The following is a 14275-nucleotide window of genomic DNA, read 5'->3' on the forward strand; positions in this document are numbered from 1 at the left end:
ATGTTATCTATGATTTTGTGGATTAATTGAATATCAAACAATTAGTTTAAAATCTGTTTGATGTTTGATTAAGTCAGCGGGTTTTTATTTTCACCCAACCATTTTAAAGATCGTAATCTTAATTAAAATAAACGCTTTTCCCCTATCGAATTTTAAGATATTATACGTTGTATGGATTCGCTTTTTGTTTCAAACCACTGCACTGCGCACTGGACAGAACAGTTTAAAGGCTAAAAATATCATTTTATTTCCGTTATATTTAAATATTTCCAGATTTTACATTTTCTTAATAATATGGTTGGTATAAATTACATTTATATATAAACGCACAAAAAATAGAAGGAAAAATACATGTTATATTTTTACAATAAATTTAAATCGTCGGCGTTGCTGTACGGTATTTTAACAATAATAAAAAGTAAGCTTTGTTCCAAGAGGCAAAAAGAGACATGCAATTTAATGTTTTCCATATTTTTAAGTACAAATATATATATATATACGTAAATAACTGAACTTTAACTATTAAGATAATAATATAATCAATAATTGAATGTGCTGTGTGTCAGAAGTCCTTTCGGGGATGTTAACATGTGAAATTCTTTAATTGTACTTGCAAGATTAGCCTGCAAGAATCATGAAGTTAATATATTACAACAGAGATGGAGAATATTTAAGAGAAAGTAATCTAGAAGTCTAGTAATTCCGTTCCATAATATGTTCTTAATCTCTGTTGTAATATAATTATATTGATAACTACCAAGGGGGTTGAATCCGGTTCTTTTCTTCAAAAATTTTGGAAAACTCAAAATATTTTTGTCACTTGTTTTTCCGTCTCTTGCCGAAAACCTACGGATTCTGTTTTTTAATTTATTTTTTTATATTTTTATTTTTGCACCACAACAGGCCAGGAGGTCCAATTACAGTGGTGAATTACATCACAAAACACCCAAGCCTGATGAAAATCACATTGAATTTTTGTGTTCTCACCGGGAATTGAACCCGGAACCTTCCGTGTGTGAGTCAAGCGTCTTGACCTTTGAAGCGTCTTTTCAGCGGAAGATCAAACGGGGATCCCGACGGCTTGGAAACGTATACGTTGCAATATCTGATAAATGTAAAAAAGCCTAGCCGTGGGCCTGAGAAATTACTTGCAATATAGAAATAGGGTTTTGATTTGAAATTATGCTGTTTCCTGTTTTATTTTATTTTATAGAAACTGTTTCAATTCGTCAAGTCTACGCTCACCTGGTTATGGCAAATACTTTGCAAGTGCACCACAATCCATGTATTCTACTTCAGTACCAAAATAACCGGAGGATTTTCGTACATTTGGGCAATTTTATCTGTCATTAGTACAGTAGTTGGGATAAAGATGATTTCAAACACAGTAACAGTATATTACAACAATCACGCCATCACGACGGTAATCCCGTGTAACAATAATACACATACATTTTACGTATTTATTTAATAGCATAGCGGTTGCTAAAATTAAAATATTTTTTAAATGTACATTTTTTTTTGTTTATTTTCAGATAATTAGCCAGAACTACCCGGTCAATAAAATCTCATTCCCATCCGTTACCATCTGTAACAACAACGTTGTTTCACGAAGAGAGTTTCAGAACATCGGCAATCTTCTGTAATATTTTAAAAGTATTTCTAGCAATAAAAAAACAATAAAATTGAAATTTGCTTAAAAATGCACTGAAAAACACAAAAAAGAAGTTATTTCTTAAAACCATTTGTTTATTTGTAAATTATAATGTACATGATTTTTTTTTAAAGTTTACAGTACAAATTCAACCAATCTGAAATTGACGAATTCGCAAAATCATTGAAATATCTCATTTCATTTTCCGAGGCAGATTTCCAAATAAAAAACTACTCTGAAATATTTGATGTTCTAAGAGTACATAATTATACTGTCGATGATTTGATGCGAACGGTAAGATTATTATTTTTGATATTCAATTCTTATTCTTGTCATTTAAGTATGATCATGATCATAAAGTGAATAAAATTTTCAAAGATCCTCCAAATAAACAAACGAAATGCGTGGCAATCGCGTGATCGGTAAGGCCCAGTATTTAAACCCTAATTATTAATATATCTTGCTCTCCTTTCAAATAACATTTACATTAAATTTTTTTTTTTCAATAAATTCAATATAAAATAAGCAAGAGTATTTAATAACTTTTGATTTAAGTTAGTAGGTACACGTACAATGTAAAATGTTTTAGATTATTAAATATACCAGACCAAAACAAAGATTTGATAAATAATGAAGTGATATTTGTGAGTATGAAGTGTCTGTGTCCGGGTGGGTGAAAACTATAGTTTTCGGTGTAAAATAAAACCAGATTATTGGACTTGGATAATGATAGTTTTAATTACACTTTACATTTTAAAATACGTATATATTAGTCTTTCACTGGTTATTCCACATTTTATAACAGTAATGAATTCCAGTTTGAGCGAACCAATTATGCAACATCCTGTAATATTTTGTATGAAAACGTTAAAGATGCCACTTCTACTTTAAGTTAGGTGAACATAAAAAATCTGGTGGTCATAAATGCCAACCGTATTTTATCAAGGGAAAATAGACCTTATTCTAAAAAGAAAGTTTTCGAATAATATTAAAATATTTAAGATATTTAAAAAAAACATTTGAATCGGATTGTGCTCCTGGGGCTAGTGTCTCTGACTCACGGACCAATGGTCCGTGGTTCAAATCCCACTCTACTCCAACTTTATTTCTATTTTTTAATATTGAGTTATTTACAACTCGTTGAAAATGGCCATAAAAACTATAAAAAAAACATTTAAAAAAATACTTTTATATGCAGAGAAATAAGTTGTAATCGGCTAGTTTTTCATTTTACTTGGAACGTGCTGGCCACGCTTTATAGATATTTGTATTTATTTTTCGAGTGAAATACAATTAATGATAAAAAAAAAAAAACATTTAACATTAGTTTTGATAATTAAATGAAAAATAAGCTCTGCATAATATCTTATATGGACCATTCGCCATTGAATAGCAGCCCAGGGTTGAATTCCTGGGATGGTTAAATTTTTATCGATTTTTAGTTTATTTAATATCATGTACAGTGACAACATTTTCGCAAGAAAAAATACATAATAAAGTAAAATTATAGAAACAAAAAAACAAAATACAATACTACACCAAAAAGGGGCAACTCCTTGTGCTTGCTGTGGGATTTAATATCAATAATTTTAGTAAAAAATACACATTTATTTCTAGAAATGAATAGGGATATATAAAATATTTTTTTTAATAAGTTCATAGTTCAAGTTACGAAATGCAAATTACGAAACAATACAAATAAAACGAAATACGAAACATGAAACAATTTATTTATTTATATACGGCATTTCTGCCATTTACATATATGTGGTATAAAGAGTGCTTAGAAATAAAAATATTTAAAAAAATAATAATCGAGTGTGAAATATTAATATACTCGTACTGTACACATTATTAATTACTTGAAATACATACATATTTTAAAGAAATTATACAATAACAAAATACATTAATCAATCAAATTATAACTATTCCAACCTAATCTTCTGAAGATGATTTGCTCTTTTTGATAAAAATATGTTGGTCACTTTATTTTTTAAGTTAGGCAGAGATAAACTAAATATATGAAAATGTGATGCATTTTCATTCCCGGTATTCTGTAATCTAACAATTGGTGAGTTATATTGAGCTACCGTTCGAGAATTTTGACAATAAAATATTGTAGATGTTCTGCTTAATCTAGGTGGTACATAGAATGAAATCAATTTCAGTAGATCAGGGGTATCAAACATTGGTGTTATTATTTTATATAAAGTCATAAGATCGGTCGATGTTCTTCGTTCTTGCAATTTAGTTAATTTAAGAGAGTCTAAAATTTTGTTATAATTTAATTGATTAGTAGAAAAACCCATCTTAAAATTAATATATCTAAGAAATTTATTCTGAATTCTCTCAATAGAATCTGAGAAAGTGATTTGATAAGGTGACCAAATTGGAGAATTATAATCTAGTTGGCTTCTAACAAGAGATGTGTAAAGATATTTTAATGTGTTTATATTATTAAAATCTTTTCCGGTTCTAAGTACAAATCCTAATAATCTTACAGATTTGTTAGATATTTTAATAATGTGCTCTTTAGATAATAATTTTGAATCGAACAAAACACCCAGATCGCTCACGGTAGAAACATCAGTTATTTTAATTTGATTTAACATGTAATTAAATAGAATCGGATATTTTATTTTATAGAATCTCATAGCTTGACATTTGCTTATATTGAGTTGTAATTCTTTAATGTGTCGTATCACACTGTAATATTTTATCATTATTAAACTAGCACCTGAAACGTGAGATTGGTTGCCTTACTTTATAGTAAATAGTTACGATGAGCTGCATTTATTTTATTTTACAGCACCTTATATTCCATCAGGTGCGGAAAAGATGCACGAATACACAAAAAAAAATCAAGCGGTATGGCGTTATATCTTCTCTGCCTACACTTTTGTAAAAACACTTTAATGGCAATATACAAAACTGGATGTTAGAGCCTTATTTTTAATAGTACATATTCTTCGGTATTATTAATTATAGATATTTCTTAATTAACAAAAATGTAGGTATGCAATTATTTCAAAGACTAACAATGGGAAAAAAATCATGTTTACGGAATAATTTAAATTTCCGTTTTATAATTGAATTTTTTTCCAGTCATTCATTTTTTTTCCGATAAAACACACTAAATCTGTAAAACGGACCCTTGCGTGCAGGTGTTCATTCGCAGACTGTCTAGACGGTCCATATATCACGCATTGGGCTCGTGGCGCTCACGTGTAAAAAGGGTCAATCTCGATGAATAGGGTATAGATAGTCCCAATCAGAACTAGCTCCCTCAGTATATTTAAAAACCTTAATGTAAAATCTATGAAACAAGTTTATGTAAAAGCTTTGTAAATATTATTCTCTACCTTTCGTTACAAATACAAGAGTTACTAGATACTCTACCCTGATGCTGCAAAAAAATGAAAAAAATAAATACAACCTTCGGTCAAAGAGGATTAGCCTACTACTCGGTTAAAATGTACAATCTACTTCCATTATCCATAAGAACAATAAGTAAGTTCTCACAATATAAAATTGCTATTAAGAAATAGATGGTGGAGGTGGGTTGCACACGTATCGATAAGTGGATCAAGCCAAATAGGTAAAAGATGTGTACTGTTAACGAAATTTGTTCTATTGGTCTATATAAATTGGTTCTGTTTTTTTTTTATTATTTTAGTTTTTTATTGTTTATTATGTTAATGATAATTAGGTTAATTGGATTTATTACGTTTTTTTTTATTGTTAATATTATGTGTACTTTGTTAAATAGCTAATCTTAGGCATGTTTCACATTTTGTAAAATGTTTCCCTCGGCACGGGACATCCCAGTGAGGGAACATTATTCTGTATGAAAAAAAAGAATACAAACAATATAAAAGTATAAAGAAATAAATTGGAAAGAGGAACTACATGTACTTATTTCACACCCAGCCGGTACGGGGGCTGAGCGCGATCCTTCGACTATTCGATTGCCTTATACAAACATCTCTCTTCGGGAAAACTGAATCGCTTTCAAATCCGATTTTTTTTTTTTAGGTTATGCAGCCATGCAGCCGCCTTTTATCAAACTGTTTATATGGAGCGAGTACAATCGAATGCGACGAGCACATTACAACAATCAAAACTGAAGTCGGTTACTGCTGCTCGTTCAATTACCATGGAGAAATCGAAGTAATGTAAGCAATATGTTTTACACCCGCAACCATCGCAACGCGACGCCGGCGTCGTCATCGACGTTGAACGTCTTGCGTACGCGTAGCACAAAAACCAAATACATCATGATGTAATAACCTTTATTTACACTAGCGGACCCGACAGACGTTGTCCTGCCCGAACGTTAGCTTGCCTGCTATTAGCTTGGATAAATCATTTTCATTGATAGGTACTTATTTATTGTTGAATTTCAAAACTAAAAATAATTAATATTCAAATATCAATATTTGTTATATTCAAATATATTCAAATATATATAAGTACTTAGGTACTTGTTTATGGCTGAATTCCAAAACATAAAATAATCGATTTTCAAACATAGAATTCGTTTTGCAAATGTCACTTTAAACATGAATGCGATTTTTTAAAATGTATTGAATGTCAGTTAATATTATTTTGGTTTTACCAAAAATCCAGTTAAAACAAATAAATGGGAAGAAATTATAAGGAATGTAAGGAAAGAATCAGATTAGAATACATAAAAAGCTAATGTTTTTTGTAAACATTCAAAAAAAAACTTTTTTGAACACAAAAAAACAACATCCTTTCATTTTTTATGTGCATTCTCGTCGAATGCAACCCTGGTAGGTCGATGAAAAAAATAATTATGCTTCTAAATTTTTTTTTCTAGATTCGATTGTAAATTTGAATATCTTCAAATACGCGCAGCGCAAAGATTTTACATTTTGCTGAAAACCGCACGTAAATCAGATAAGCCGTTTCGGAGAAGTTCAGTGACATCACACGTACAGAAAAATTATATATATATATAAAGATATAAGTTATTCAACAATGTTTGATTATGTCCAAATGCTTGCAGACTGGCTGGATTTCCTCCCTAGGGAGTTGTTCATATTTAAATTTATTTCAACAGAGAGGGAAAATTGAATTACTACCTGGTAAAAGAAGAAGTATAAAAATTGAAAAATTGTTTTCAGGCGTTGCCTAGTAGGTGATTTGGTTCAGCCGGATGAATCTCACCAACGTGATAAAGGTTTCAGCTCTTTTACTTCACAAAAGTCAACAGATGGAAGAGTTGAGGAAATGTGGATGTTCAAACATAGGCAGAATGGTGAATGTTACACGGTGTGTTAAGTAGCCACTTAAACCAGCCAATGACAGGTCATAAGCCCTGTAAATGCCTAGACTTCCATATTCCCTTCTCAAAAATTTTTCCCTCTCTGTTGAAATAAATTTAAATATAAGTTATTAATTAAATATACTTGATACACTTCAACTTATTTTTTCGATCAATTAGCGCTTTCGTCCTCTAATAGGCATCTTCAGACTGGTAAATATTATACAGCGTGAGGATAATTTATATAAAACTTAATATTATCTTCAGTGTAGGTACATTTAAAAATAAGTTGAAAAAGATACAATAAGCAATATTTTAATGGAACAGTACCAATAAATAAGTCAAAAGAGATATTGAAAACAAATTATTGAAACATGTGTTGGCGGTTTATTTTTTTTTTGTCCCACTATTTTTCATTGAAATATTACGTATTGTATATTTTTCAACTTATTTTTAAATGTACCTAAGATAATATTTACTTTTTTATAAATTATCCTTACACTGTAGAATATTTTTACCAAATGCCCATTAAAGGGTGAAAGCGCTAACTGGTCGAACAAATAAGTGGAAGTGTACCAAGTACTTTTGATTCGTATCTAATATGTAAATGTAACTTATTACATCAAAACAATGGAATTCCATCAAAAATTGTCAATAAATTATTTGAATCAAACAAATACAAAATAATTTGCGGGTAAAGTGGTAAAACAAATAACTCTAAAACATCAAAAAAAAATTAAAAAATTTAAAGCGATTAAAATCTTTGGAACTGAAACTACAACGTAAAATCAACGAATATAGGCATTTGTTGATAATCCAACACTAAACTAGAAAATTATTTGCGTTTTAGATACTGCTTTGAAGTGATGAACATATCTGCTTTCCATCTAAACTCCAATTGATTGTGCGCTTTTTTTTTATTTATCATAATGTTGGAAAATATATATAAAAACATTCTCGCTGTTTTAGGGTTGGGGCACCTCGAACTATAAAGCCAAAAATATATAAAACAGGAATAGGACGGTAAGTTTAGACAATATTTTTTTTGTTATTTATTATTGCCAGCATATATTATTATTTGTTATATACCAGCAGAAATCCGAAACTGTGAGAGTGAAGTGATGTTTCGGAAGAAACTTAAAACCTACTTGTTCTCTAAATTATTTCAATAAATTCTTAGCATAGGAAAAGTAATATAAAAAAGTACATTATTTTTCTTAAATTAAAAAGTTAAAATTAAATTTATGTCTTTATATAATCACTTTGTAAAGCGTCCTTTAGGTATTATATTACGAAAATGGCGCTATATAAGTTATCCATAATAATAATAATAATAATAATTATTATTATGGAAATTAAAAACTAAGGCTAAATAAGTTTTTACTATGGGTGATTTCTTAAAGTTGTTCAAAAATAAATCAATTTAAAAAAAGGTACATTTTCATGTTCACAAAAAACAATTGTACTAACGGTTTTCCTCATTTATTAAAAGTGTATCTTTATCTTTAGATATGTATATTAAATATTTAGTTTTATCGCATGTAACCCTAGCTAGATTCATGGACATTTGTATCATGGACCGCGCAAAACAAGTAAACGCTTATAACTTTTAGAGTGAAGGGGATTTTTATATGGAGTGCCGCCTGCTGTAATTTGTTTCATATGAAACAGGGAAAATAATATCTCGCGTTGCCGCCTTTTGACCTGTAGTTTTGTGCCGCATTGGTCGCATGCGAGGGTCTACAAGTGAACAGTGATTAGGTCGTCCGAGAGACGAGCTGGAGAATGGGATCGTTGTCACTGACCCACCAAATAATTAGTCATAATTAATTCATATTTTATATTATGCCACGGAGGCAGGAGGGAAGCACGTCGTTACAATCCGCCTCCATCCGCTTCTAGAGGCCTGCTGAAGAGGGACACCAGTCGCTTCTGTAACCAAGTCCGTCCATCTGGTAGGATTTCTTCTGCGATATCGAGTTGCCTTTACTCGTCCTGGTGCCACTAATTTTTCCATATTGTCTGTTCTTCTCGTAACGTGGACAAATGAGCACATGGATTTGTACAGCAGAAGAAAGACACTGTTGTATGAGACGCTATTACCAGTTCTCATATTATCGTCTATCTTTCTTCGTTCTCTTTCTCTCAGGATCTACGTTTCTGCGGGGTCCTAAAATATAGAAAACAATAGGGTTTTGACCATTTTTTATTTTTGTAGACTTGGTGATACTATGTTGTTGCCAAACTTCTTTAAAAAATTTCCATCCCAGAGCGAGCCATAGCATTTCGTCTCTCGATTTTAGCAACGTACCTTCCTTTGTTTACTATCATCGAGCCTTTATAAATATATCCACTAACAACCTCGCAATTTCCAATTTGAGTATTTTCCGGTCTTTTTCCTGATGATTTCAAGGCCAAAATTATTGGTAGTATTTTCTAGTATAGAGAGAAGTTCGCTTATGCCATTTTCATTATTGACGAGGAGAGTAGTGTCATCAGCGTATCTCAAATTCGATATTCGTCTTCCATTAATAGAGATGCTCTTGTCCTAGTTATCCATTACTATTCTTGTTATATATTCTGATAAATATTAAATAGTGACAAGATACATCCCTGACGAACTCCAGCACGAGTTTCAAACACTTCCAAGTTGGCACTATCGAGTCTCACAGTAGCAGGGTAACCTTTATATTGATGATTAATAGGAAAACAAGACGATTTTGTACTCCCACTTCATCTTAAATGGTCCATGATTTGTCCCATTTAACCTAGTCAAAAGCCTTCCCGAAGTTTAGCGATGAGTTGAATTCTATCGCTTTTTCGATAACCTGTCTTAATATAAGGATTTGCTCTCGAGTATGATTTTCTCTATCACAATCTGCTTGTTCTTCAACTATCTTTTTCGAGAGGAATACTTTCATTCGGTCATTGAAAATAAGAAGAAATATTTTAAGTCCATGAAAAATAAGTGATATATTAAATATATTATCTCCCGCTTGTCTTTTAAATTTTTATTTGATTTTTAATTTTATCTTTCAATTTTTAATTTTTAATTTTAATTCTCAATTTTAACTTTTAATTTAAACTTTTAACTTAATTTTAATTTAAACTTTTGATTTTAATTTTAACTTTTACTTTTGATTTTAATTTTAAACATTTGATTTCAGCTCTTAATTTATACTTACTTACATTTACTACCTGCATCTAATAATTTATTGTTGGTTGTGATTTTTTACAAATAAATTTCAATGTTCATGGAAGCAGAGAGAGAGGGAGGAAAGTAGAGTAGCTTTACAATGTCTTCTCCTTTTTATGAACTTTTTATGAAATATATATTTATTTTTACCTTTTTAAAATTCAATTATTTTTCCCCTCTCCTCCTGCATTCATAATCAATTAGTGTGAAATCTGTAATTGGTCTTACTTTTTTAAATTGTTCTTTTGTACCTTGTTTTTTATAATGACTATGATTTCATTAATAAATAAATAAATAAGTGTACAGTAAAAATGAAAAAACCATCAATACAATATGTTCATCCAAGAGACGAATGTTTGTGAATACTGTAACTCCTAAGTATGTTTATGAATATAGGGTTAATAATTGAATTTAACTTTCAGTAAAGGATTCAGTGCTCGCGTTCACATAGAACCTCAAGAATACTTTTCACCATTAAAACCCTCCGTATTTGCCTCGGTAAGAGTAAATGTACTGTATTATCGCATATGAAACGAAAAACACATTTAAGAACCAAATTTTAGTATGCTATTTTTTGTTGTGAGTCATCGTAAATTTTTATTACACCAAATACTTACATATGTATAAAAGACGAGTCAAGTTGAAAATTTTGAAACAAAGAATATTATTATTATGGTATATGGAGTCCGCAACCTTCCTGACTACACCCGTATTCCTAATGATATTAAATCAATTACATGTACATTTTAAACCTAAATAAAATATTTATGTTTACAAGTTAAATATTTCATTTCTACTATTTAATAAAAACTTATTTAAAACTTGATATTTATCTTATTATTTTTTTAAAATATTTTTAGTCGGCCTCGTGGTGTAATGGTGAGCACGTTTGCCTACCATGTAAGAGGTCTCGGGTTTGGTTACCGACATAGTTGACATGAAATATTAATTTTTAAAAAAAGGTGTTTTTATACGAAAATATTTTTTAGTCCCTGAACTGGCACCTGAAGCGTAAGAATGATCATCTTACCTTAATGTAAAAAAAATGATGAAAATACGCTGCGTTTAGTTTACCTATATAGTGCCCTATGCACCATTATGTGCGGAAAGGGAACAATGATGATTTATTTATTTTATTAGGTAAACAAACAGTATGTACACATATATTGCCAATTTCTTTGTATATTAGTGTAAGAAACTCATGCATACACCAAAAAAATTGTTTACACTTAATACAATAATTTGAATTGTGTTCAATATAATAAATGTAAAAGAAACAAAATGAAATAATATGTGTATAATAATAATAATAAAGTTAAATGTCTGCTTCTCTCAAAATTTCTATAATTTTTTACCCAAATTACACATACGTTGTCACAAAAAATATCAGCGTCGGTAAATATATTTTTATATTGGTCGCATATTCTAGGTATTGTAGATTGTTTAAAATCGTTTAATGATGATGATAAATCATTAGTAGCAGTATTTTGTTAATGTTTACATGCCACGTTTTTATTTTTTGTAGTAGACAGAAGGCTTTCTGATATTGATTTTGCTTCGCAGGTCCTCATTGCCGATCCTTTGGATTTTCTAGAAGCCACTACTAGGCGGACATCTATAGAGCGAAACAAGAGTTTAACAGTTAAAATAATTCCTCGAGTCACGACCAATTCTCCAAATTTAAAGGATATTTCGATGCAAGTTCGCCATTGTATACTGACAACTGATTTTGATGTAAAAACATCGATATTTTTCAAATTTCACGCTTGTATTACAAAATGTAGGTCAAAAATTATAATCCGAAGATGCAAATGTGTGCCGTTCTTCTATACTAGCTTAACAAACGGTATGTTTTATTTTAGTATTGTTTTGTGTATGGTAATAATAAAAATATCGGCCTCGTGGTGTAATGGTTTTGCCTTCCATGCAAGAGGTCTCGGGTTCGATTCCTGATATGGTTGATATGAAATATTTTTTTAAAAGTGTGTTTTCACACTAAAATATTCCATAGTCCAGGACTGGTACCTGAAGCGTAAGACTGATCATCTTTCCTTCATGTTACAAAAATGATCAAGATACGCTCTGGTTAGTGTATAAATGCAGTTCCCTATGCATCATTAGGTGTGGATAGGGAATGCTTTATTTCACACCTCTGAAGCATTATTCACTTTTTTTAGTGTCACATTAATTAATTTTATGTTTCGCGAAATAATTTTGTATATCTTATGCATTATAAAATTTCGTTATTGACAAAAATCTATATTTATAAAGTAAAAATTGATAAAAAATTAAGTGTTAAAATGAAATGCACCCTCGAGGTTGCTTTTAAATGAAGCTACAACATAATCCTCTTTTTTTACTTCACAAAAATAGTAGCACGCTCTCATTCAACCTAATATCCCAATCACATCTTTGGTTTAAGAAAATTTTGCTGAACAAAAAAGGTGATTTTCTCATTCCTCTGTCTAATTATAAAGAGTCAGGACAGGATTTATTGCACAATATAATATGCTCTCTAAGAATACAATTTTAAAAGGTAACAATTTTTTTCAGTTAAAATACGAATATGTGAATTGAGCGATGTTGGATGTCTAAAAAAATGCTCAGGTAAAAAAAAAATTCAATCATCTTTTTTCCACCGCATACCAATTGGTAATGCTGATTGAAAAAAACTTTTTTATTTTAGAAAATTTTCAGAAAATGCCGAGTGAATATTTTAAGAAATTGGAGCAGTTTTGTGGATGTTTACCTGAATGCAGTGATACGGCTTATCATATTGAGACCATTGTCAGCAACATTTTACAAACTAGATACGTTACAGAAAATCGGTAAGTGTTTTTACCCAAGAACAGAAAATTAACCAGTTCTCTAGTTTTTTATATTTTTATTTTTAAGTTTATATTAAGGGAACAATTATTTAAATAAACAGTACTCATTGTGACGTATCCGAACCCTCTTAATGACGAATTTTGAAAAAAACAAGTTAATTGTCATTTTTCGAACTTTATTGACCGATAAATCCTTTAAGGTTTTATTTCTAAGTCATTACGTATAAAAAACCACTTAAAGTTAATTATACATATATATTTATCATGTTCCAAATATGAATAAGATGGACCGGAAAAACTTTTGTTGAGTCAAACAAGGTTTTTAACAAGGGTTTTTAGAGGGAAAGGAAGAGGGAATGGGAGAAAATTTAGATATAACAATGAATTTAGAGGGTTTTATCAGCCAACCGATGATATACTTCTTCCCTGTATTTTGAATCAAGTTTTAAAAGAACTATTCAGAATATCTTTTATTAAATATATATTTATATTTAAACATGCATTAAATATTTATCAACACTAAAAACAAAAACTTTTTTAGCTCTCTTTTGACGAACACAAGTTGGCTGTCAGTATACTTTAAAACAAATACTTGCATCCATTATCTGATAGAGCCCTTAACGTTTTGGAATGATTTTATAGGTAAATAACAAGAATTTAATATTATCAATAACTCTTACCGCCTTTGTGAAAATGATTGTGCGTGAATACCATGAAAATATATGGCCCAGATTGTGTTTTGTTTACATAAGCTTATGAATTTCTAGAATTACTTCGACACATTTAGAATTAGGTGTTTGATTTGTAATTTTGTTTATTTAATTTAACATGAGAGTCTTATTCAGATAGCAAATATTTTAATATATTTCCAAATATTTTTTCAGCAACCAACGGAGGAATATTGAGTCTATGTTTGGGTGGGTCCTTATTGAGCCTTGTGGAAATTCTGTTTCATGCGTTCATAAAAAGGATTCAACAGTATGTGATACGAAATAAAATAACTGAAGTCCAATCATCAGTTCATTTACAATTTATCCACTAGAATACAGTATAGTAAATAATACTATATTGCAAATGAATTATTCATTATGATGTTAATGTCCATACAAGATTTATTATTTCATTATATTATATTTAACCGGAATAGAAACATTTCTTTATTTATTTATTTATTTATTTAACTTTTTGTTCATAATGTTATTTGTACATTGGCGGGCTTATTGCCAAATGGCAATTTCTTCCAACCAACCAATAAAATAAAAGTTTTATTTTTATAATTCAAGTTACAGAACATATTCAATAGA

The 14275-nt window shown here is 29.9% G+C and overlaps 1 long non-coding RNA gene across 1 annotated transcript; it reads left to right on the forward strand.

Annotated features, from left to right (window-relative positions):
* Positions 1-6249: 6249 nt before the first annotated feature.
* Positions 6250-14007, forward strand: LOC148276127 (uncharacterized). Its single transcript, XR_015823866.1, has 8 exons — positions 6250-6321; positions 7917-7970; positions 10566-10641; positions 11707-11989; positions 12697-12750; positions 12830-12971; positions 13513-13613; positions 13856-14007. It is a non-coding gene; the product is annotated as an uncharacterized LOC148276127 (long non-coding RNA).
* The last annotated feature ends 268 nt before the right edge of the window (positions 14008-14275 follow it).

Source organism: Micrasema longulum, unplaced genomic scaffold (genome assembly GCF_059751315.1).
Source record: "Micrasema longulum isolate JH-2025_06_02 unplaced genomic scaffold, ASM5975131v1 h1tg001270l, whole genome shotgun sequence".
Lineage (NCBI taxonomy): Eukaryota > Metazoa > Arthropoda > Insecta > Trichoptera > Brachycentridae > Micrasema > Micrasema longulum.